The 22304-nt window shown below is 44.6% G+C and overlaps 1 long non-coding RNA gene across 1 annotated transcript; it reads left to right on the top strand.

The window, feature by feature from the left end:
- Window positions 1-15337: 15337 nt before the first annotated feature.
- Window positions 15338-16573, top strand: LOC147361043 (uncharacterized). Its single transcript, XR_015139654.1, has 2 exons — window positions 15338-15668; window positions 16497-16573. It is a non-coding gene; the product is annotated as an uncharacterized LOC147361043 (long non-coding RNA).
- Window positions 16574-22304: the final 5731 nt, after the last annotated feature.

A 22304-nucleotide genomic window follows, 5' to 3' on the forward strand; every position in this document is an offset into this window, starting at 1 on the left:
GCTCCTTACTACCTTGGCTCCCTGTAGCTGGTGTTTCTCCCTCTAATTAAAGGCAAGTTAAACTCTCTTTCACCCAAGTTACACCTCATCTCTTGAGCCTTTCCCTACACTGATATATGCATTCTCTCCTCCACCTCCATTGATTCCTTCTCTTTGCTTGGCTAAGTCCTACATTTCTGTTATGGGCTAAATTTGTCCCTCCAAAATTCTCGTGTTGAAGTCTTAACCCCTAGGATGTCAGAATATGACTATCTGGAGACAGGGTGTTTAAAGAAGTTACTTAAATGAAGTCATTAGGGTGGGCCCCAACCTGATAAGGCTGTGTCCTTGTAACAGGAGGTGGTCAGGACACAGATATCACTCAGGAGAACAGCAGGTGTGGACACAGGGAGAAGGGGGTCACCCTCGAGCCAAGGAGGGTGGCCTCAGAAAACATCTTGATTTTAGACATCCAGCCTCCCTTTCCAAACCACGAAGAAACACATTTATGTTATTTAAGACCCCATCTGTGATCCTTTGTATGGCAGCCCCGGCAAACTAATACAACTTCCTTGAAGACTCAGACAGCTTTTAACTACCACATCATTTCTACTCACTTAGGGCAGGGCATATATTAAATTGTTTTTCTCCTTAGCCTTATAGAGTTTCTCCCCAGTTCCAAACATAGAACCTACTAAGTGCCATGTTGTCAGAAGAAGTAAATCATGAAAGAAATATTCAATACGAGATTATGCACAAGTATACCTCTAAGGATCTCAGCATAGCTGAGTCTGTTATTGCACTCTTTCCATAACATATTTTAAGCAGAAGTAACTTTTAAAAAATTTTCTTTCTTTTTGGCTGCTCTGGGTACTCACCACTGTACCTGGGCCCTCCCTGGTGGCGGCAGGCAGGGTCATTCCCTGGCTGCGGTGCACAGCTTCTCATTGTGGTGGCCTCTGTCATTGCAGAGCATGGACCCCAGAGCCAGGGCTCAGTCGTTGTGGCCCACATGTCCAGTTGTTGCCCCATGACGTGTGGAATCTTCCTGGACCAGGGATTGAACCTGTGTTTACTGAATTAGCTGGCAGACTCCCAGTCGCTGGGCCACCAGGGAATTCCTATGCAGAAGTAATTGATGTAAATTTAATTCTTTTTTTTGTCTTTTCCAGAGTCTGGGCCTGGGCTTAGAGTCCCAAGTTCTGAATATTATTAGCTGAATTCCTTCCAACGTGTATTAATTATCGTGTGTGTGTGTGTGTGTGTGTGCACAGTCATGTCTGACTCTATGTGATCTCATGGACTATAGACCCCCAGGCTCCTCTGTCCATGGGATTTTCCAGGCAAGAATACTGGAAATGGTGGCCATTTCCTATTCCAGGGGATCTTCCTGACCCAGAGACAGAACTGCATTGGCAGGTGGATTTTTTATCACTGGGCCACCTAATTATAGCACTTCTTAATCATAGGGAGTTTGATAAACCAACCCATCATCTTTGATGATGGGTGATGGATGTTACAGAAACATGCTATTCATCCTCCCACATTATATTTTTCTAGGGAGCAGGAGTTTTCCGGAAACCAAGCCTTAATGCAGAAGAATTACTTTAATCTCAAGAACTTCGGGTGCTATGGCAGAATCAGGGGTGTATAGTTTTATCCCATAAGGCTCTTCAGTATCTCTAATCATGGAGTTGTCTGTAAGGGACCAATGTGTCATCCTGACTTCCCAAAATCTGGTAGTAGCCTTAGTTGTTGTGGGAAGCATAGTAACGACCCCTCAAAGATGCTAATCCTAGAACTTATGACGTGGCAAAAGGGACATGGCAGACAGGATTAAGTTAAGAATCTTGAGATGGAGAGCTTATCCTGGATTATCTATGTTCACCCAGAGTAGTCTCAAGGGTTCTTATACATGAAAGAGAGAGGCAGGAGGGTCATGTGACTGATGACATCAGAATGATGAGGTCATGAGTCAAAGAGAGCAGGTGGTTCGTGGGAGCTGGAAAAGGCGAGGAGAGATTCTTCCTCGATCTTTCAGAAAAAGCACCATCCTGCCAACTCTTTGATTTTATTCCCAAGAGACCCATTTCAGACTCTGACCTCCAGAATCGCAAGGTCATGAATTTGTGTTGTTTTAGGCTACTTAAGGTTGTGGCCATTTGTTCCAGCAGCAACAGGAAGCTCGCAGCCATCTGGTAACCTGGTCACGCAGCCTGGTGTCTGAAATTGCAGTGCTCCTAAAAAAGCTGAGTTCAGACAGCCCTGGGGACCTCACAAGTCCTTTGCACCAACCCCAACCCCAGACACACTCTGCAGGCAGGACCTGGGGCCCTGGGAAGACCTCTCATTTCCTGACTGTGACAGCTTCAAAATAGCAACTTGAGTGATCTGATCTAATCAGATGACATTTCTAGTCACCTAATTTAATCAGGTCTGATCCAACTGGCTTATTATCTGCTTGATCTGATTTTTCAGCTAAATTGATTGATTAATTTACCAAATTAATTCATAAAGACATATTCATGTCTGTTAATGCCTAAATAAATTACTGCATTTAGATTTTGTTTCAGGTTTGTTGGTTTTTTTTTTTTTTTTTTTCCTTAAAGGATAAAGTGTCAGGCACCAGACTGGCAGAGGACTTTGTGGTTGTTTTCTCTGAGAGGATGAGGGTTGGGGGAGAGCCATACGTCACAGCAGGCTCTGCTGGAAACAGGCTCAGTGTTGGGGAGGGGTGAAAGGAAGACCAGGTCCCCAACTCATCATAAGGACCAGTCCATGGGGGAGGGACATTCTGAGACCCAGAGCGATAAGCCCGAAGAGCCTGGATTTCCTCTGTTGCCATAAAGTTTTAAAACCCCAATCTGGAGATTTCCCTGGTGGTCCAGTAGCTAGGACTCCTCACTCTCAATGCAGAGGACCTGGGTTCGATCCCTAAGCAGAGAACTAGATCCCACATGCTGCAACTAAGACCCAGGGCAGCCAAAGAAATAAATAAATATTCAAAAAATAAAAGAAAGCCTCACTCTGGGTAGAGATGCATTTGAGCTAGGTGTGTATGGTGGACATACTGCAGATATCAAGTTAGCCTTCTATTCAGCCTACCCCAATACAGGAGCAAAATGTGTGTGTGTGTGTGTATTTGTGTGTGTGTGTGTGTGTGTGTGAAGTGATGAAGAGGAGAGGAGGGCTGGCTTTAATACAAGAGGTACCTCACAACAGCAGAACAGATAGTATCTTTCAATGCCTGTACATCCTGCCAGGTGCCCAAACCTTGAGCTAGGAGGGGAAGCCTCCTGTGGAAGGGTATACAGCCCCTCGCCTCCAGTCTGTGATCTCTGAGCATGTGTTTAGAGATAACATGTGCAAGTCTCATTATGCAGAGCCGGTCACACAGAAGAGACAGTCAGTTAATGACCGAGATGCAGATGATGGTGAGGGTTGTTAACGGCAACAGTGCTGGCGAGGTAAAGTGCTTACCCTCCCATTACTATTTCCTTCTTTCTCTCTTATTTATCCATCTTTTCATAACTTTCTTATTTTTCTTCAAGCAACCCAATGTCTTTCAAAGAATTTCAGGTTTAAAAATCTCCAGAGCACCCACAGACTTCTGGAGAAAAAAATCAAAACTGAAAAGTCTTTCAACTCCTACTCCTTTTCACTTCTAATCCACCCAAGGTATTAATTAGCCTCGTTTCAAAAATTATGGACTATTCATGAAATCTCAGCCTGATATTCACAGGTCTTCCTGGCCATCTAGCTCTTGCCCCTTCTCCAGCCAGAGGCAGTGACGCTTAGATCTTCTGAATGAGGCTGTAGAACAGAATTCAGAGTTTCAGGGCTGCTGGCTCATGATGCCTTTGCATGCCATGTATTGGGTTAGCCAAAAAGTTCATTCTGTTTGTTCTGCACCAGGGTATAGAAAAACCCAAACAAACTTTTTGGCCAACCCAATAGTTACAGCTGCAGTTTCATAAGAGACCCTCAATGCTCTAAAATTGCTAATTTAAAAAATTATATTTTGGAGGAAATCAGCACTGAAGACAAAGTTGGGAAAAAAATAGTTATATTAGAAATGTCAGTAACGATAATAGTTTATTAAGCATTTCTGTGAGCTGGGTACATTCTAAGTCCTTTATAGATATTAAGCCATTTTGCAGATAATAAAACTGAAGCCTAGTGAGGTCAAGGAAACTTCCCAAGATTATCCAGCTGTAAGTGGTGACACCTGGGATAAAACTCTAAGGGCATATCCAGTTGACCCTTGAACAACAAGGGTTTGAACTGAGTAGGTCCACTTATAGGTGGATTTTCTTCACTAAAGATAATCTACAGTATTACACGATCCACAGCTGCGTGGGTTCAGGGATGCAGAACTGTGGATTCGGAGGATCGACTACAAAGTTATACACTGGTTTTTGACTGCTCAGAGGGTCAGCACCCCTAACCCCTGCGTTGTTCAAGAGTCAACTGTATCATAATCACAGTTCCAACCATGGAAGCAAGAGAGCAAACGAATGGCTGTATTTGTTATCAATAGCTGTGTAATAAAATCCCTCCCTAACGTCACTGCTGGGAACAAGAGACATTCATTGTCTCACAGTTTCTGTGGGGCAGGGCTCTGGGGGGCTTATCTGGGTCCTCTTCTCGATGCCTCTCATGAGGTTGCAGTGAAGCTGGGCTGCTATACCTCCAGTCTCCACTGTGTCTAGCATATCCACTGTTATGGCCTCTGGCAGACCGCAGTTCCTTGCCATGCGGCATCTCCGTACACTGCCCATGTGTCCTGATGATGGGCAGTTAGCGACCCCAGCCACAGAGCACCTAAGCAGAACCCACAGCTTCTTATCCTCATCTCAGAAGTGCAGACCATCATTTACCACATTCCAATCATGAGAGGCAAATCAACAAGGCTGGCCACACAGATGGCAGGGGGTGGCCGGAGTACCAGAAGGCAAGGCTGACCAGGAACACCTGCCACAAAAGCCTCTGGAAGTCGGGCAGGTCAATACGAGCAGAGCAGGTAAACGTGAAGCTCAATGGCCAGAGATGTTTCCCCCATATTTTTCATTACAGTTTCCAATACAGGGGAATACCGTTTTGTTTTGTTTTCCTCTTTCAGGAAGGAAGATTTAGTTCTTATTTTTCTTCTATACTTCTGCCTTTTCTGAAATGTCTCCACTCTTTGCGAGACTTGTGCCTGGAATGATTGAGTTCATCACTGTCTCTTTGGAAGATGAGGCAATAAATAAAGCAGGATGACATTTTTGCCTCCATCTGGTACCAGATGAATACTTTATGCATCCCTCTGGTACCAACTATCTCTTCCTTTCAGTAACACCTCACGTCCCTGCCATTTCATTGTGAGGCATTAAAACTAGGTCAACCTGCTCTTTCATTAAATTTCCCTCAAATATAGCACTGTCAATTTCAGAATGGTTTTCTGGGCCTGGTCAGTCAATGAGAAAGCCTGAGGAGCCTTGGGGGTTGCCATGGCAACCGCCAGAGAAGAAGGGAGATGACACACAGGTTAAATTAGCTGTCTCCTGTCACCCGGAGCGGCTCGGGGCTGGGGCGGGAAGGCGGAGGGCTGTTCCTGCAGCCGGGAGCCAGACTGAGATGCTGGATGCATACAGAGCAGCAGGGAAGGATCAGAAAGGCAGGCCGCAGAGGCAGGTTGGCCAGAGGGGATACTCAGCCGGCGGAGCCCAGCCCTTCCTGGCACGGAGAATCGGGGGCACTCTTCCTTACCACCCCAGCCTCCATCTCCCTTTCTCAGAAACCCCCAGTCTGCATGTGCTGTGAATCTAACATCTCCGGTAAACAACTTCTCCTGAACAATGAATAAGAAGCATGGGCTAGAAAGAGGGGCAGGGGCTCAGGAATCAAGGTGGGTGGGACTGGAACCCCGCCCAGGTCCTGCGATGAGTGTGCTTCCCTGTCCTGCAAGACAGGCGCAACTTTGTGCTGTCTGCTTCCGCGCATGTCCTGTTTTTTTCTCTCCCTTCTCTTTATTTTTAACACAACCTAAATAATGTCTTTTCCTTGCAAGATGTTCGTTGCCATCTGCTGACCAGACTCAGTCACTGCAAATAAAACTGCAAACCTGATACCCAGACAAGAGGTGACTGCAGGTCCCTGTGTCCCTGTGTCCCAGCGCTTCGGAATTAATGAAACGAAGGCTGATGTCCCTGTTTAGACAGGGTCATGGTGGTTTGAGGACCAAGAAGCAACGGTATTCCAGGTTGGCTTGATAGGAGATTGAAGAGAGAGGAACGAAGAACTTAGATGCCAAATCAGCGAGTTCATGACAAAATGACATCACCATTTAGCTCTTCAGATATGTAAACAAAGGGCAAGCATCCTGATATTTCTTTATGAAAGTTAGTTGATAATATCACCATGTCATGTTTTCAGGAGGAAATGATAAATGCAGACATGATATAAAATAAAGGGGAAGTGAATAAACATGAGTTGTTAGGATTGATCCTCTCAGGGGCCAGGCTGGGGGGTCAGTGACTAAGGACAGAGGCAGGGACAAGACCAGGCTGCCCCCACTTGTACAGACGCAGATCTGCATGTGTCCAATATTTAAAATGATAAACCCAGCTATAATCTGTTATAGAAAATATATCCTATTCTCCTCCCTTGAAGAGGGCTTCCCTCATAGCTCAGTTGGTAAAGAATTCCCCTGCAGTGCAGGAGACCTTGGTTTGATCCCTGGCTTGGGAAGATCCCCTGGAGAAAGGAAAGGCTGCCCACTCCAGTATTCAGGCCTGGAGAATTCCATGGACTGCATAGGCCAAGGGGTCACAAAGAGTCAGACTCGACTGAGCGACTTTCACTTTTCCCTTGAGGAATATGGCTTCATAATGACATGGAGAGTTGAATTAGAATTCAGCCCTCAGAATTCTTCGATCTGAAGTGCCAGAATGACAACCTGAAAAGACATCCAGCCTCCATGCCCCTGGGTTTGGACTCAGAGGCCTTCTGTCCTCACCCCTGGGTCCCTCCCGCGGGATACGGCGGCTGTGATGTGTGGTAATCCCAGCATCACATCCAATGTCACGCGGCCTCAGGTACACACGCTGGAATCCCGTTGGTCCTCCAGAGGACTTTCTGGGGGAAGAGAAAGATGGAGATGCTGAGTTGATGTAGGGTAGATAATTCTAGCGTCCCGGGTCCCTGTGTGCATGATCCCAAAGGCGAACATGGCCCCTTGGCCCCTTGGGCTCTTGCCAGGTGGGGAGGAGCCTGGCTGGGGAGAGGAAGAGCAGTCCTTCTAAAGTTCGGCGCTGGGGCTGGGAGTCTTCTTGGCCCCATTTCCAGGCACTGCTGATGTGACAGGAGGTAAGACGTAGGAAGGCCTGGCCAGGAGCAGAGACTGGGAAAGTCCACTGCCGCTCGTTCCCCCACATCACCTGCACGGATCCCTTTCCTGACTCTCCTCAAATTACACCCATTATTGAAAGTTATTTGTGTCAAAACCTCTTTGCAATCTCCTGGCATGATAGCATCAAACTTCTCTGCTGGTTGCACCCTTCTTTAAGGTGCTCGATCTCCTGGGCTCCCGTCCATCCTTTCTCTCCCTGCCTCGTGTACTTTTGGAGAAAGCCTGGAGACTTTCCCATCACCTGCCCCACAAACCCTTTGTCTGATCACCTCTAGCTCCCCCCTCCCTTTTTTTTTTACTGCGTCCCAGTGGCATGTGGGATGTTAGTTCCCAGACCAGGGATCAAACCTGGACTCCCAGCACTGGAAGCACAGAGTCTTAACCACAGGACTGCCAGACAAGTCCCCATCCACCCAGCTCCTGAGAACCACCATTCAGCTGTCTCTATGGAAGGATGCTGACTTCCTCTGGCCGGTTTGGGTTGGGGAGGGTCTTGGGGTAAGGTGGGTGCCGTGACACAAATCTTCGCAGCCCCAGGGCTGTGGGTGAGGGGGCAGTTACCCTTGAGGGAGGAGCAAGTGTGTGAGCATTCCAAGCCTTGATCTGTGAACATGCCTATTTCCCTCCACACTCAGCGGAAGACTCTCTTCTCCCAGGAACCTCCCTGTCCGATTTAGATGACCTCTTTCCTTTTGTGACCTCAACACATTCTTCTATGATAACATTAATGACCTTGATCTATTATTTCCAATAGATGTTTAGTCACCTGGGTAGAGGAACCACATCCCATTTTGCTTTGTCTAATGCCTAGCACAGCACGAGTAGGTAATTCATAAATGCATGAAGTTGAGTGCACCAAAATGCCCAGGAGACTGGGAAAGTCAGTGAATGCTTAATGCATGAATTACAGCTTGAGCTGGGCTCATGCATGAATTACAGCTTGAGCTGAGCTCATGCATGAATTACAGCTTGAGCAGGGAGTACGTTTTCTCTAATTGCCTTGGACTTTTTCAAGATTAGAAGTGATTCTTCCCCATTAATTGTGGTCAAGTGGATCCTGACCTCATGGCAAGGTGAACACACTCTTCCTGACCCTTTCTTGAAGCTCTTTGCTGCATCAGCACCATCTCCAACCACCCCTCCCCCCAACCTCAACCCTAACCCCACATTTACACTCCAAAACCTCCCCAGGGCTTGGGACCTATCCAAATTCTATCCAGCAGTCTAGGGCCTTTAAAGCCAAGGGCAAAATAAAATATCAAGACAGGATCAAAGAATTCTTGATGGCAGGATGGTAAACTGAGTCAGAAAGGAGATGGAGGTGGTCAGAGCATTTGCCACTGTGATGGTGGAGGGTGGTTCAGTGCAGGGCATGATGGAGAGAGAGGAGGTTCCCACGATGTGACCCAGTGCTCAGGTCATGCAGAGAGCACCGGCCCTGCCTGCAGTCTGGGGGGCTGCTGGTGGGAGGGGCTGCTGAGGAGACCCGGGGCCTTCTGGGCAGCACAGACAGGCCTTGTTCTTCCCTGACCGCTTGTCATTTGTGTGACAGGCTGCTATTTTAAAAGATTCTTTTCGGCTTCCTCCATGCTCTCCTTGTTGGTCATCCTCGCTGCTCTGTTACAGAGGTGTTGGGGCAACATTTTTTTTTTTTTTAAACTTTCTCTCCCTCTGTCTTTTATTCTTTAAAAGGAGCATGTCCAATTTTTTTCAAAACAATAAAGGAGTTTATGAGAAGAAGAAAAAAGAAAAGTGAGGCCAAAAAAAAGGAAAAGCAAATAGGGATTCTGAGACCCATTTCTGTTCAGATTTCATAGCCCACTGAGCACCGATCGGCCCAACAGAGCCAGCCTCAGTTAGAAGAGCCTACTAGAGGCTGTGTCTCTGTCTGCTCCTGGTGCTTGTCTGTAGCTGCCATATGGTGAACTCAGAATCTGCCCCACTCAGCAGGAAGCCTGGAGACTTTCCTGGTGATCCAGTGGTTAAGACTTCACTTTCCAAAGCAGGGGATGCAGGTTTGGTACTTGGTCAGGGAGATAAGATCCCACATGCCTTGTGATCAAAAAACAAACAAACAAACAAACAAACAAAACCTACGAAAACAGAAGCAATACTATAACAAATTTAATAAAGACTTCCAAAAATGGTCCACATAAAAAAAAAAAAAACTCAACCAAAAAGAAAAAAAAAGAGGAAGCCAGGCATGGAGTTGAAGGGGTTTCAATGTTATTTTTTGGCTTAAAAAAAAAATCCACCGTGATCTTTTAAATTGCTTTCGATGTTATGAATCCTCACTCAGTGACCTTTGCTGTGTGTTTTCCAGACTCTTGGTTTCCCTTATATTACATTTTCCTTCCTTGACTTATTTCTGAGAAGGAGACCGGAATGTTCTGTGGCTTTTCTGAGCAGCAGGAACTTACCATCAGCTCCTTGGCGTGAATCCGCACTTTCCTCCCAGCAGACTTAGTGATCCTTTTTAACAAACACCTCCGGCACATCAATCTTCTGCTCAAAGCTTCCCATGGCTTCCCAGCTTCCTCAGAAGAAACCTGAGGAAGTCCTCCCTGTTGTCTATGAGGTCCATCAGGATCTGTCCCGGACACCCCTCCGCGTCTATGGGCATTGCCTTCCTGTCTGTTTTATGGGGCTCCAGCCCCATTAGCCCCACCTCGAGGTCCGTCATCCCTTGAAGGACACATCCACTTCTGGCCACGACACTTATTCTTACCACTGCCTGGGTCACGCTCCCTTCACAAAGCTCTGGGGCTTTACACCCTCGTCCCTTCAGATCTCTCCTCAGATGCCCACTTCCTGAAAGATCTTCCAACTGCCCTGCATAAACCTTCCAACTGTCATGCTCTATCATCTTTATTTTTCTTTGAAGAACTCATCTCCAACTGTCATAATATCTTTTTCCATTTATCATCAATTATCTATCTACCTATCCGTCTTTCTGTTTTGTGTCAAGCCACTAGAATATAAGCTTCAGGAGATCAGAGACTTTCTTTTTTTTAACCACTGTATCTTTACTATACGGTATCAGTCCATGGGGTCACAAAGAGTGGGACAGGACTGAGCGACTGAACTGAATAAATGCTCAATAAATCTTTCAGTTCAGTTCAGTCATTCAGTCGTGTCCGACTCTTTGCGACCCCATGAATCGCAGCACGCCAGGCCTCCCTGTCCATCACCAACTCCCGGTGTTCACTCAGACTCACGTCCAGAGAGTCAGTGATGCCATCCAGCCATCTCATCCTCTGTCATCCCCTTCTCCTCCTGCATCAGCGTCTTTTCCAATGAGTCAACTCTTCGCATGAGGTGGCCAAAGTACTGGAGTTTCAGCTTTAGCATCATTCCCTCCAAAGAAATCCCAGGGCTGATCTCCTTCAGAATGGACTGGTTGGATCTCCTTGCAGTCCAAGGGACTCTCAAGAGTCTTCTCCAACACCACAGTTCAAAAGCATCAATTCTTCGGCGATCAGCCTTCTTCACAGTCCAACTCTCATATCCATACATGACCACAGGAAAAACCATAGCCTTGACTAGACGAACCTTTGTTGGCAAAGTAATGTCTCTGCTTTTGAATATGCTATCTAGGTTGGTCATAACTTTCCTTCCAAGGAGTAAGCGTCTTTTACTTTCACGGCTGCAGTCACCTTAGTGAATTAATTAATACATGGATGACAGTCAGACTTAATGATATTCCAGTTATTAATAAAAGTGTCCTCTCTATTCCTATGTGTCTATAGAGAACAGGGTTTCTAAACATGAGGACCAGAGGATGGCTGTTTTAGAGGGACTGTTTAAAATGCACATTTCTGGGCAGAGCGGCTGAGTCTGAAAGCTTGGGTAGGGGCAGGGTGAGCTCTAACATCTGTGTTCATAGCAAAGTCCTCAAGTGATTCTCTCACCAAAGCTTGAAATCCTTGGGGCTATCCCACTGTATGAAAGAACAAACAAGAGAGAGAATGGGGACAATGCAGACAACCGAGTTCCTTCTCAATGAAAGGCAGCCAATTGCCTTTTTTTGAAGGAGTTGTTCAGTCGCTAAGTTGTGTCTGACTGTGCAACTGTCATAATATTTTTTCCATCTATCAATTATCTATCTATCTACCTATCCATCCTTTCTTTCTTGTGTCTATCCACAAGTGTCTAAGCTCCAGCAGATCAGAGACTTTCTTTTCTTTAATGACTGTATCTTTCTACACAGTATAATGTGTAGACCCCATGGACTGCAGCACTCCAGCCTTCCCTGTCCTTCACTATCTCCCTGAGTTTGCTCAAACTGCTGACCAATGAGTCTGTGATGCCACCCAGACATCTCATCCTCTGTCATCCCCTTCTCCTCCTGCCCTCAATCAATCTTTCCTTATCCTCAATCGGCTCTTCACATCAGGTGGCCAAAGTATTGGAACTTCAGCTTCAGCATCAGTCCTCCCAAAGAATATTGAAAGAATAATGTTTAAAAAAAAGGTAGAAGCAAACAATATCAAGCAAACTAAATGCATCAGAGATGACTGGATACAATGATTACAGTTGGCTCTTATTTAAAAAGAATTTTAAGAGATTCTAATTCTCCTGGGTCTATACAGCCCATATTATAATTCAGTAATAAGGTTCCTTGTCATTTCCCAGATTCCCAAATTTAGATAATTTAAGGAATATCCATGACATCAGAGACCACCATAATTCTGAGCCACCAGTAGTAATATGACTAATGGCAACTTCTTTTCCTTCTGAGAAGAACGTAGTATCTTTCAGTTCAGTTCAGTTCAGTCGCTCAGTCGTGTCCGACTCTTTGCGACCCCATGAATCGAAGCACGCCAGGCCTCCCTGTCCATCACCATCTCCCGGAGTTCACTCAGACTCGCATCCAGCGAGTCAGTGATGCCATCCAGCCATCTCATCCTCTGTCATCCCCTTCTCCTCTTGCCCCCAATCCCTCCCAGCATCAGAGTCTTTTCCAATGAGTCAACTCTTCGCATGAGGTGGCCAAAGGACTGGAGTTTCAGCTTTAGCATCATTCCTTCCAAAGAAATCCCAGGGCTGATCTCCTTCAGAATGGACTGGTTGGATCTCCTTGCAGTCCAAGGGACTCTCAAGAGTCTTCTCCAACACCACAGTTCAAAAGCATCAATTCTTCGGCCCTCAGCCTTCATCATAGTCCAACTCTCACATCCATACATGACCATAGGAAAAACCATAGCCTTGACTAGACAGACCTTTGTTGGCAAAGTAATGTCTCTGTTTTCCAATATGCTATCTAGGTTGGTCATAACTTTCCTTCCAAGGAGTAAGTGTCTTTTAATTTCATGGCTGCAGTCACCATCTGCAGTGATCTTGGAGCCCAGAAAAATAAAGTCTGGCACTGTTTCCACTGTTTCCCCATCTATTTCCCATGAAGTGATGGGACTGGATGCCATGATCTTCGTTTTCTGAGTGTTGAGCTTTAAGCCAACTTTTTCACTCTCCACTTTCACTTTCATCAAGAGGCTTTTGAGTTCCTCTTCACTTTCTGCCATAAGGGTGGTGTCATCTGCATATCTGAGGTTATTGATATTTCTCCCGGCAATCTTGATTCCAGCTTGTGTTTCTTCCAGTCCAGCATTTCTGATGATGTACTCTGCATAGAAGTTAAATAATCAGGGTGACAATATACAGCCTTGACGTACTCCTTTTCCTCTTTGGAACCAGTCTGTTGTTCCATGTCCAGTTCTAACTGTTGCTTCCTGACCTGCATACAGATTTCTCAAGAGGCAGGTCAGGTGATCTGGTATTCCCATCTCTTTCAGAATTTTCCACAGTTTGTTGTGATCCACACAGTCAAAGGCTTTGGCATAGTCAAGAAAGCAGAAATAGATGTTTTTCTGGAACTCTCTTGCTTTTTCCATGACCCAGCAGATGTTGGCAATTTGATCTCTGGTTCCTCTGCCTTTTCTAAAACCAGCTTGAGTATCAGGAAGTTCACGGTTCACGTATTGCTGAAGCCTGGCTTGGAGAATTTTGAGCATTACTTTACTAACATGTGAGATGAATGCAATTGTGTGGTAGTTTGAGCATTCTTTGGCATTGCCTTTCTTTGGGATTGGAATGAAAACTGACCTTTTTCAGCCCTGTGGCCACTGCTGAGTTTTCCAAATTTGCTGGCATATTGAGTGCAGCACTTTCACAGCATCATCTTCCAGGATTTGAAATAGCTCAACTGGAATTCCATCACCTCCACTAGCTTTGTTCATAGTGATGCTTTCTAAGACCCACTTGACTTCACATTCCAGGATGTCTGGCTCTAGGTCAGTGATTACATCATTGTGATTATCTGGGTCATGAAGATCTTTTTTGTACAGTTCTTCTGTGTATTCTTGCCACCTCTTCTTAATATCTTCTGCTTCTGTTAGGTCCATACAATTTCTGTCCTTTATCGAGCCCATCTTTGCATGAAATATTCCCTTGGTATCTCTAATTTTCTTGAAGAGATCTCTAGTCTTTCCCATTCTGTTGTTTTCCTCTATTTCTTTGCACTGATCACTGAGGAAGGCTTTCTTATCTCTTCTTGCTATTCTTTGGAACTCCGCATTCAGATGCTTATATCTTTCCTTTTCTCCTTTGCTTTTCACTTCTCTTCTTTTCACAGCTATTTGTAAGGCCTCCCCAGACAGCCATTTTGCTTTTTTGCATTTCTTTTCCATGGGGATGGTCTTGATCCCTGTCTCCTGTACAATGTCACAAACCTCATTCCATAGTTCATCAGGCACTCTATCTATCAGATCTAGGCCCTTAAATCTATTTCTCACTTCCACTGTATAATCATAAGGGATTTGATTTAGGTCATACCTGAATGGTCTAGTGGTTTTCCCTACTTTCTTCAATTTAAGTCTGAATTTGGCAATAAGGAGTTCATGGTCTGAGCCACAGTATCTTTAGGCCTCTCCTATTCAACTTTATCTATGGTTTTATCTAACGGCATGGAACACTTTGGAGGTCATTACACAGACCAAACAAGACACAGTCCAGATTCTGCAGATGAGCCTGGTGATGGCAGAACAATTCTTAGAGGAGTCTGCGATGTAGGACTAACTGCACTTTCAAGTCACCCATGATTCTGGGTAATAATAATAATTTGTGCTACTTACTCATTCCAAAATATTTATGAGACTATATAAAGATATTAGGATAGCAATGAACATTATCATCATAATTGCTAATTCTGTGAACATTTAGTATGTATCTGGTTCTAGGACCTCATATAGGTGAGCTCATTTAATCATCATGGTGACCCATGAGCTAGATACTGATATGTTTTCTCCAGTAGATGAAGAAAATAAAGCACAGAATGGTAGGTGTTGAGGTAATACATAAAATTATGTCAAGGCACTTACATAACAGAAAATAACAAATTTTATAGAAGATCATTTCAACCTATTACAGATCTAAGGGTTTTTTTTTTTTTTTTAATGTCTGTGCAAAGGAATCATGGTGGTATGAACATTTGTATTGGATAGTACATTTCTTAAAGGAATTATAGACTCAGGGATGGGGTGTGAAGAAGAATGGGAAGAGGGGCAGGACGCGAAGTCATCCCAGGCAGAAGAATCCTCAATGTTTAAGTCATGCCTAGCTTGGCATCTGGGCGCCTATGTTGGAAGGGCCCATGCCCAGCCAGGTTGAGGATTTCTAGGGATGTCGCATATTGCTGGACTTGAGGCCTCACCTTGACCTCTGACTCCGTCTCTTCAAGTCAGCTCACCTGGCTCACTGCAAATTGCCAGGAGGAAGACCACAAAGTATGGGAGTGAGATCTTTGTCAAAGAGTATTTTTTTTTTTTTCTTTTGGCATGCAACAGATTATGAAAATCAAGACCTAGAATGAGCCCCACGGTGACTTATAAATCTTGAATATGGAGCACTTTCACTGTCTGCTCCTGGACAGCACCAGGGGGCGCTCTCACATATTCGGTGATTTCCTTAGCCCCAAGGCCATCACAGTGAGGCAGGAGAGTAGGGAGACTCACCCTGCTTTTGTGTAAAGCTTGCTCACAGGCCTCTGCCTTTCTTGTGGTGAACCTAGCAGTGGGGTCTGTGTCTCAGCTCCTGGCTCCGAGCACAGAGCTTGTAGCTGCATGTCGTGGGCCAGGCCTCCGGTCCCTCTGAAGCCTCGCTGCTGCTCAGCAGGGCTGCAGCCTGAAAGGCCGTCCTCTTCTGGCATTATTTCCATCATCCGTCTTAAGACTAAGAACTTCCTGTTGCTCACCACGCTGGTTCCTGTCTTCACCTCATCTTCCATCTGAAGCAAAACACGGTAGGTTTTTTGTTTTTTGTTTTTGTTTTTTTAATGTGGACCATTTTTAGAGTCTGTATTGAATTTACTACAATATTGTTTCTATTTTAGTTTTTTTTTTTTTAATCTGGGTCACAAGGTATGTGAGATCTTAGCTCCCTGACTAGGGATTGAACCCAGACCCCTTGCACTGGAAGGCCAAGCTTTAACCACTGGAATGCCACATAGGCCTGCGGTGGATTTTATGACAAGCAGCTCAAGTTGCTGCTCTGTCCTCTGTGTCCAGAAAGCTGGATACAAATTCACTGATGGCTGATTTCAATATCTTCCACATTAGGCCCGCTTGGAAGAGTATTAGAAATATCTGGGTTGAGAAAGATTTCTGTCCTTTTATCAGAAACATCAGCTTGTTCACTTTAAATTTGTTAGGGAAAAAAAATCTCTCTGCAACTAAATCAACCTGTAATTTCGATTCCCTGTAATCGAAATCAACCTCAAGTAAGGAGCTGAAGCAGAGATGGAATAGGGGTTGGTTTACCAGGTAGAAAAATCTGTGCATTAGGAAAAGGGGGGGTGGGGGGTTGGCTGTAGTTGTGGTGCAATCTACTCTTCTATGATTACATATTTATTTGTATATACGAAGCTCTTTTCTAAAAAAGGAAGCTTGAATAATGAGTTTAAGATCTTTAGAGTGTTAACAATAATGATGATTGTGTTTGTATGTTGAGTCATGTAACGTGAGCACAAAATAATCACATTAATATATTTTCCTAAATAACCTTCACTTCGTAAGACTCTTATTTGAGTGGAGAGTAATACAATCAATTGAGTTTTTCTTTTTCTCCACAGAAGTTCCAAATTCATATTTAATTCCCTCCGCTTTCTCCTGTGCATCTGGTACAAACCTGAAGCCCGGGTGGGGCCGCACTGGATTATAAACTGTAAACAGGGGGTGGATAGAGAAGCACAGAAGGAAGAAGCTACTCTGAGCTTCCCTAATGAGAGAAGACATTTTTTGCTGCAGGTTTGAAATGTGGCCTCAGGGACCACTATTTGCTCGCTCATCTCAAGAATCATCAGCGGCAGGCAGCTCCCTTTCTCCTGCAGTTCTGAGATTCACCACTAAGAGGCGCTGCTGTCTCGAGTTCCACCGCAGAGATACCAAACTGAAAGTTGGGGGGAAAAAAATCAATGAGGGTGAGATCATTTCCTCCGTGCGTCTTTCCACTTCGGGGAATGTTTTTCAATTAAAACGCCAGACACATACAATCATCATTCATGGCCTGCCTCTTTCAGAGCTCGGTTGGAGGAAAGGGCCGGCAGGACCAAGCCTCTTTATTTTAAGGAGCTGCCTGCGCCATGGAAAGAGATGCCACAAATAGACCTGAGAAAAATAAGAGAATGGGGACTTAGCAGATGCTCAGAGCCGTTTTTCTTTATAAATATCTCCGGCCACTTCCCACTCCCTTCCATGTCACTGCAGGCCATTAGCACTCTATTTTTGTTGCCAACAAGGTCTGGGCTGGGGGCCTACCGTGCTTCTCCTCCCAGCAGATAATCTCACGGGGGCAGCACTCCTGGGCCCAGGGTTTGACATCTTGTTATTTTTATGCCAGTAGACTGCAGTATCATAACAGCATATACCTTGTGCCAAAGAATGGCTTCCAAGCTGACAAAGTTTGGGAGGGATTATCTTGAAGGTAAACTCCGGGATCTCAAAATGCTCTCTGGGCACTTTATTTAAACCCACTGCAAAACAGGTGACAAAAATATATACATCTCGAGGGTGACCTAGAACATAGTATCATATCTTCTCCAGGTGCATAATCACCCGAAGAAGGCCTGCCTGAGTCTAGAGAACATAGATGGCCCGCTGGTTGTGATTACAATTGGGGTCCAAGAAAGGGGTCCACGTCACCCTTGCTGCTGTTGTTCAGTCGCTCAGTCGTGTCCTTTTCTTTGTGACCCCATGGACTGCAGCACGCCAGGCTTCCCTGTCCTTCACTATCTCCCAGAGTTTGCTCAAACTCATGTCCATTGAGTCGATGATGCCATCCAATCATCTCATTCTCTGTCGTCCCCTTCTCTTCCTGCCTTCAATCTTTCCCAGCATCAGGGTCTTTTCCAATGAGTCGACTCTTCACATCAAGTGGCCAAAGTATTGAAGCTTCAACATCAGTCCTTCCGGTGAATATTCAGGGTTAGTTTCCTTTAGGATGGACAGTATACAGATTATAGATTTAAGGTTTGATCTCCTTGCTGTCCAAGAGACCCTCAAGAGTCTTCTCCAGCCCTGCAGTTCGAAAGCATCAATATTTTGGCGCTCAGCCTTCTTTATGGTCCACCTCTCACCCTAGATGTATCCAAAGGCATCCTCTGTTTCCCTACTCGAATTGCAATTCTACTGTGAATCCCTTTGCGATAAATTGCGATCTGAGGGTAGAAGGTGGATACTGCCTGAAGCTGCAGTCAGACCGAAGTGTGATTTCTACGTGGAGAATGATGGATTTGGATTCAGAGAAGGAAACAGAGTCCAAGGGCCATGCTAAATAGAGGATACAGAAAGAGGTCCTCCAGCCACCAGGCACATGGAGGCTGTGGGTATAAGAGGAGGATGCCTGGAGCCCCAAGAGGCACTGAAAACAGGACCTGAGGCAGCAAAACTCAGCCTGATGTTGGACCATGTGAAATGGCTCTTTTTTTTGTTGTTGGGGGGCAGAATCAGATGGCTCTGGAGCCAAGCGATCCTGAATACACACGGGGTCTGGCAATGCTGGTGGGCAGCCCTGCTCCAATCTGGGGCTGCTGGCTCCTGAACTCTTAGAATATGGAGCCTACATTGATCACACCTCCCAGGACCCCTTGCATCACTGCACTTTCCCTAAACTCGTTGGATTTTGATGTCGACTGTCCTGAACCTTTCTTCTCTAACACATCCAACGAGTGGCATCTCCATGGAAGACACTCCGTCAGTTAGCTTGGAACAGTGCCGCTCGCTATACAATTAAACCAGAGGATGGTTTAGGCCCATTTCATGTCCTACTAATTCTTGTTCTGCCTTTCTTGTTTCCATTCATCAGATGACCCTGTGGCCTGGAAGGAGGCATTTGAGGGCCTGCTGGTCTATAAGATGGGGAACAAAGGAGAATCTACAGGAACAAGGTTTTCACAGGTGTATTTGTTTATCAGCATCTCTACTGCAGATCAGCAAAAACTGCCGTAAAAAGTCTGACATGCTTGGGCTTCATTAGGGGGTCTCTGGAAAATTCCATCATGATAAAAAAAAAAAAAAAGGAGCTCCTGTCCAGGACTCTGTACTCCCTAGACCAAATGCCGGCTTCATGGGAAGCATCTGGGGGCCGTGACAACCAGAGCTACAGTGGATGGGAGGCTGCGGGCTGAACTGGGTGCTGCAACTTCCAGAAAGGAAAGAAAAAAAGAAGGGTCCACCTTCTAGTTCTCAGCTCTGGCTCCTGTTTGTCAGAAAGCTGGGTGAAGTATGCAGATAGTGAGGAGGGGTACCTCTGGGGCTAGGAAAACATCCCAGAAACCCAAAAAGTTCCTGTAAGTGATCTGACAGATTCAAAGGCACTTTCATCCTTCCAGGTTTACATTTTGGAGAATTTCCCTATAGAGGAAATTTAAAGAATCTCTTAGAAAATAGTACAGAACAGACAGCATATACCAAAATCCAATCACATTCATGTTGAGTTTTTTCATGCTTATCTTCTTTCCATTCACGAGCAAATAACAGTCACAGTTGTCCTGCTCAACTCATCTGTACACACTCCACGATCCAGTCCCGAGTTGTTCAGCTCCAGAACAAACCCCAGCTCCAGCTTCAGCTCCTTTAAACTATGATAGGTGGTCATACCTCTCAGCGGATTCATCACTATTAAAATATTCTGAGCCTGTGCTGTCTGTTGTACTGGTCTATCATTCAAGAGCCTCAAGGTAAACAGATTTTCGAGACATGACTGTCAGATGAGGGGGACGTTTTTTATAAACACCTTCTCAGGGTAACACCAACAGTAGTGCCGGCTATATTTTAAAGAATAACCTCATTTGGGAATGAGTGCATAGGCTCCTACAAAGACTATCTTGAAGGGAAAAACAAGCATTGGTCAAGCTGTGCACTTTATGCATTCATATGTCAATTTCATTCCTCAAAATTGACTCATATCTGGACCTTGATAGGCATAGATCACTTTTGGAAAGTGAATGTATTCCATTTGAAAGACTTCAGATAGTCAGCAGTCGACTTTTCTTTGCAGAGGTTTCCCAAGTAACTACCTTCAGCCCAGCAGATTCCTAGCCCAGGGTTTTAGAGAGATGACATTGACAAGGGTGTTAAATGCAGGTAAAACACTCAAGAGTTAAGAGGCTGACTCTGGGGCCAGGCAGCCCTGGGTGAGAGCCAAGTCACATACCAATGCTGGCAGGCCCCCCTGAATTCAGAATTCCTTGGCTCCAGAGCTGATTTTTTACCCTTTCTAGTTTCCAAAAATGGCCATTTCATTTGATTCCATTCAGTTGTAAGCTCTGCTGCCTTAGACTTGGACCTGTAATCAGAAACACAAACCAGATTTAATTTCCATGGGTGGGTAACTGTAGTTATGGTAGTACTATAGAACAAAAGTTAGGTAACAGTTTATATGGAGAAGGAAATGACAACCCACTCCAGTACTGTTGCCTGGAAAATCCCATGGACAGAGGAGTCTGGCAGGCTAGAGTTCACGGGGTCGCAAAGAGTCAGACATGACTGAGTGACTGAGCACAGCCATTTATGAGTGCAGACGTATAGCCATGCTTTTGGGTTTTAAATAAGTATCATAAAATACAAACACCAAAGTTTGGATCTAAAGTAGCCTACCTGCTCCCACAGGGTCCAAGCATCTTGGGTACCCAATACTTTTTCGACCGCACAAAGCCTAAAAAGAGTTATTCGCTCTGACTATTCTGCAACGCAGTTGTAGACTGAGAGCTGATGATGAATTGACAGTGAGCTTCTATTAGGTACAAAGCAGAAGGGTGACTCTTTGATATAATTACAGAGTTACACACAGAATGGTAAATGCCTTTCAAAACCATTTGGTCTGCAAAAATTCAATTCAGCCTGCACTGAGCCACCAGTCACACCGGTGTTTACCCGTTATTTATTTTATCTTCTGTACCCCACACAATTTCTTTTGTCAGGTCATCTCCTAAGGCTAAACGGAAGCTAACTTCTACCCACAGAAAATATTGCAGTTGACCAAAAAATTTCGTTTGTGTTTTTTCCGTAAGATGTTATGGGAAAACCTGAACGAACTTTTTCAGACAACCCGATATATTCAGATCGCTCGTTAAGCAGCTTTATTTAAAAAGCGTTACAAGGACAAACGAGAGGGAGAAGCCAGTTGTCACTGGACTCAGACTGAGTAGTTGAATTTTTCATCTTATTTTATGCTCCAAGGAAACAGCTGAATCTAAAAAACAGAGACTCTTTTAGAATGCATGCTGCACTTCTACACTGGTCTTCTAGTGCCATGATCAGTTTTTCCACAACTTAAAAAGACAGCTTTGTACTTTTGCTGTTGAACTCCATACATGTGAAATTACCCACAGACAAAAAGACTCTCTTATCTTAAAATGTATTCTCATGATCTCCAAACTTTTAAAATACAATGGTAACATTCTCTAATAAATCAAGGCCTACTATATACTTGGGGGTGAAATCATCAGTAATGAGAAGAGAAGTAAGTTATATTTCAAGTAGTCATTTTGATAAATGCACCTTCAGGAGCCTCTTTTTTTGTGAAATGGATGGTATGGAGATTACTTTTATTGGAGATTTGGTTGGCAGAGGGATTTGGGTAAAAACTAAGGTGAATAAAGACTGCCATTTTCTTGCTGTTCATCTTTGCTAAAATGGTTAGCATTATCATTGATGTATAACTTCTCAGAAAAATTCTTTTAAAGTCAGTTGTTTCTTTTATAAGGATACATCTATTTTATTTTATTTTTATTATTATTTTTTTGGATGTGCAGCCTGGCATGTGGGAACTTAGCCCCCCAACTAGGGATCAACCCAGCTCCCCCTGCAGTGGAAGCTCAAGCCTTGACCACTGGACTTCCAAGGAAGTCCCAGGATATATCTATTTTAAAATTAAGAAACATCATCTAAAAAAAAAAAAAGAAACATCATCTAGGAAGTTACTCCATCCAATGTGAACCTAAATTGCAATGCATCACAAGACACTGAAATCAAACCGTCACTGAGGACACACCATTCCTCATGATAAGAGGCTCCTCCTGCCCCCCGTGTGGCATCTAAACCGTATAAGACCAATGCGGGCCTTGGTCTTAACTGGTATTTTAAATAGTATTCAAAAGAATTTATTTTTACAGAAGGCCAGTGGAAACAGAATACAAAGATTTCCTCCTAAACCCCAACGAACCACCTTATGTACTTGCTCACTCACCCATCTTAAGACCATTGGTTTAAGATTGCTATCTCTTTACATGTACCCCAGTGTTCATCGCAGCACTGTTTATAATAGCCAGGACATGGAAGCAATCTAGATGTCCATCAGCAGACGAATGGTACATATACACAATGGAATATTACTCAGCCATTAAAAATAATACATTTGAATCAGTTCTAATGAGGTGGAT

The sequence above is a fragment of the Bos grunniens genome, chromosome 13 (assembly GCF_055505025.1).
Source record: "Bos grunniens cultivar Pamir isolate PY7600 chromosome 13, Bosgru_T2T1.0, whole genome shotgun sequence".
Lineage (NCBI taxonomy): Eukaryota > Metazoa > Chordata > Mammalia > Artiodactyla > Bovidae > Bos > Bos grunniens.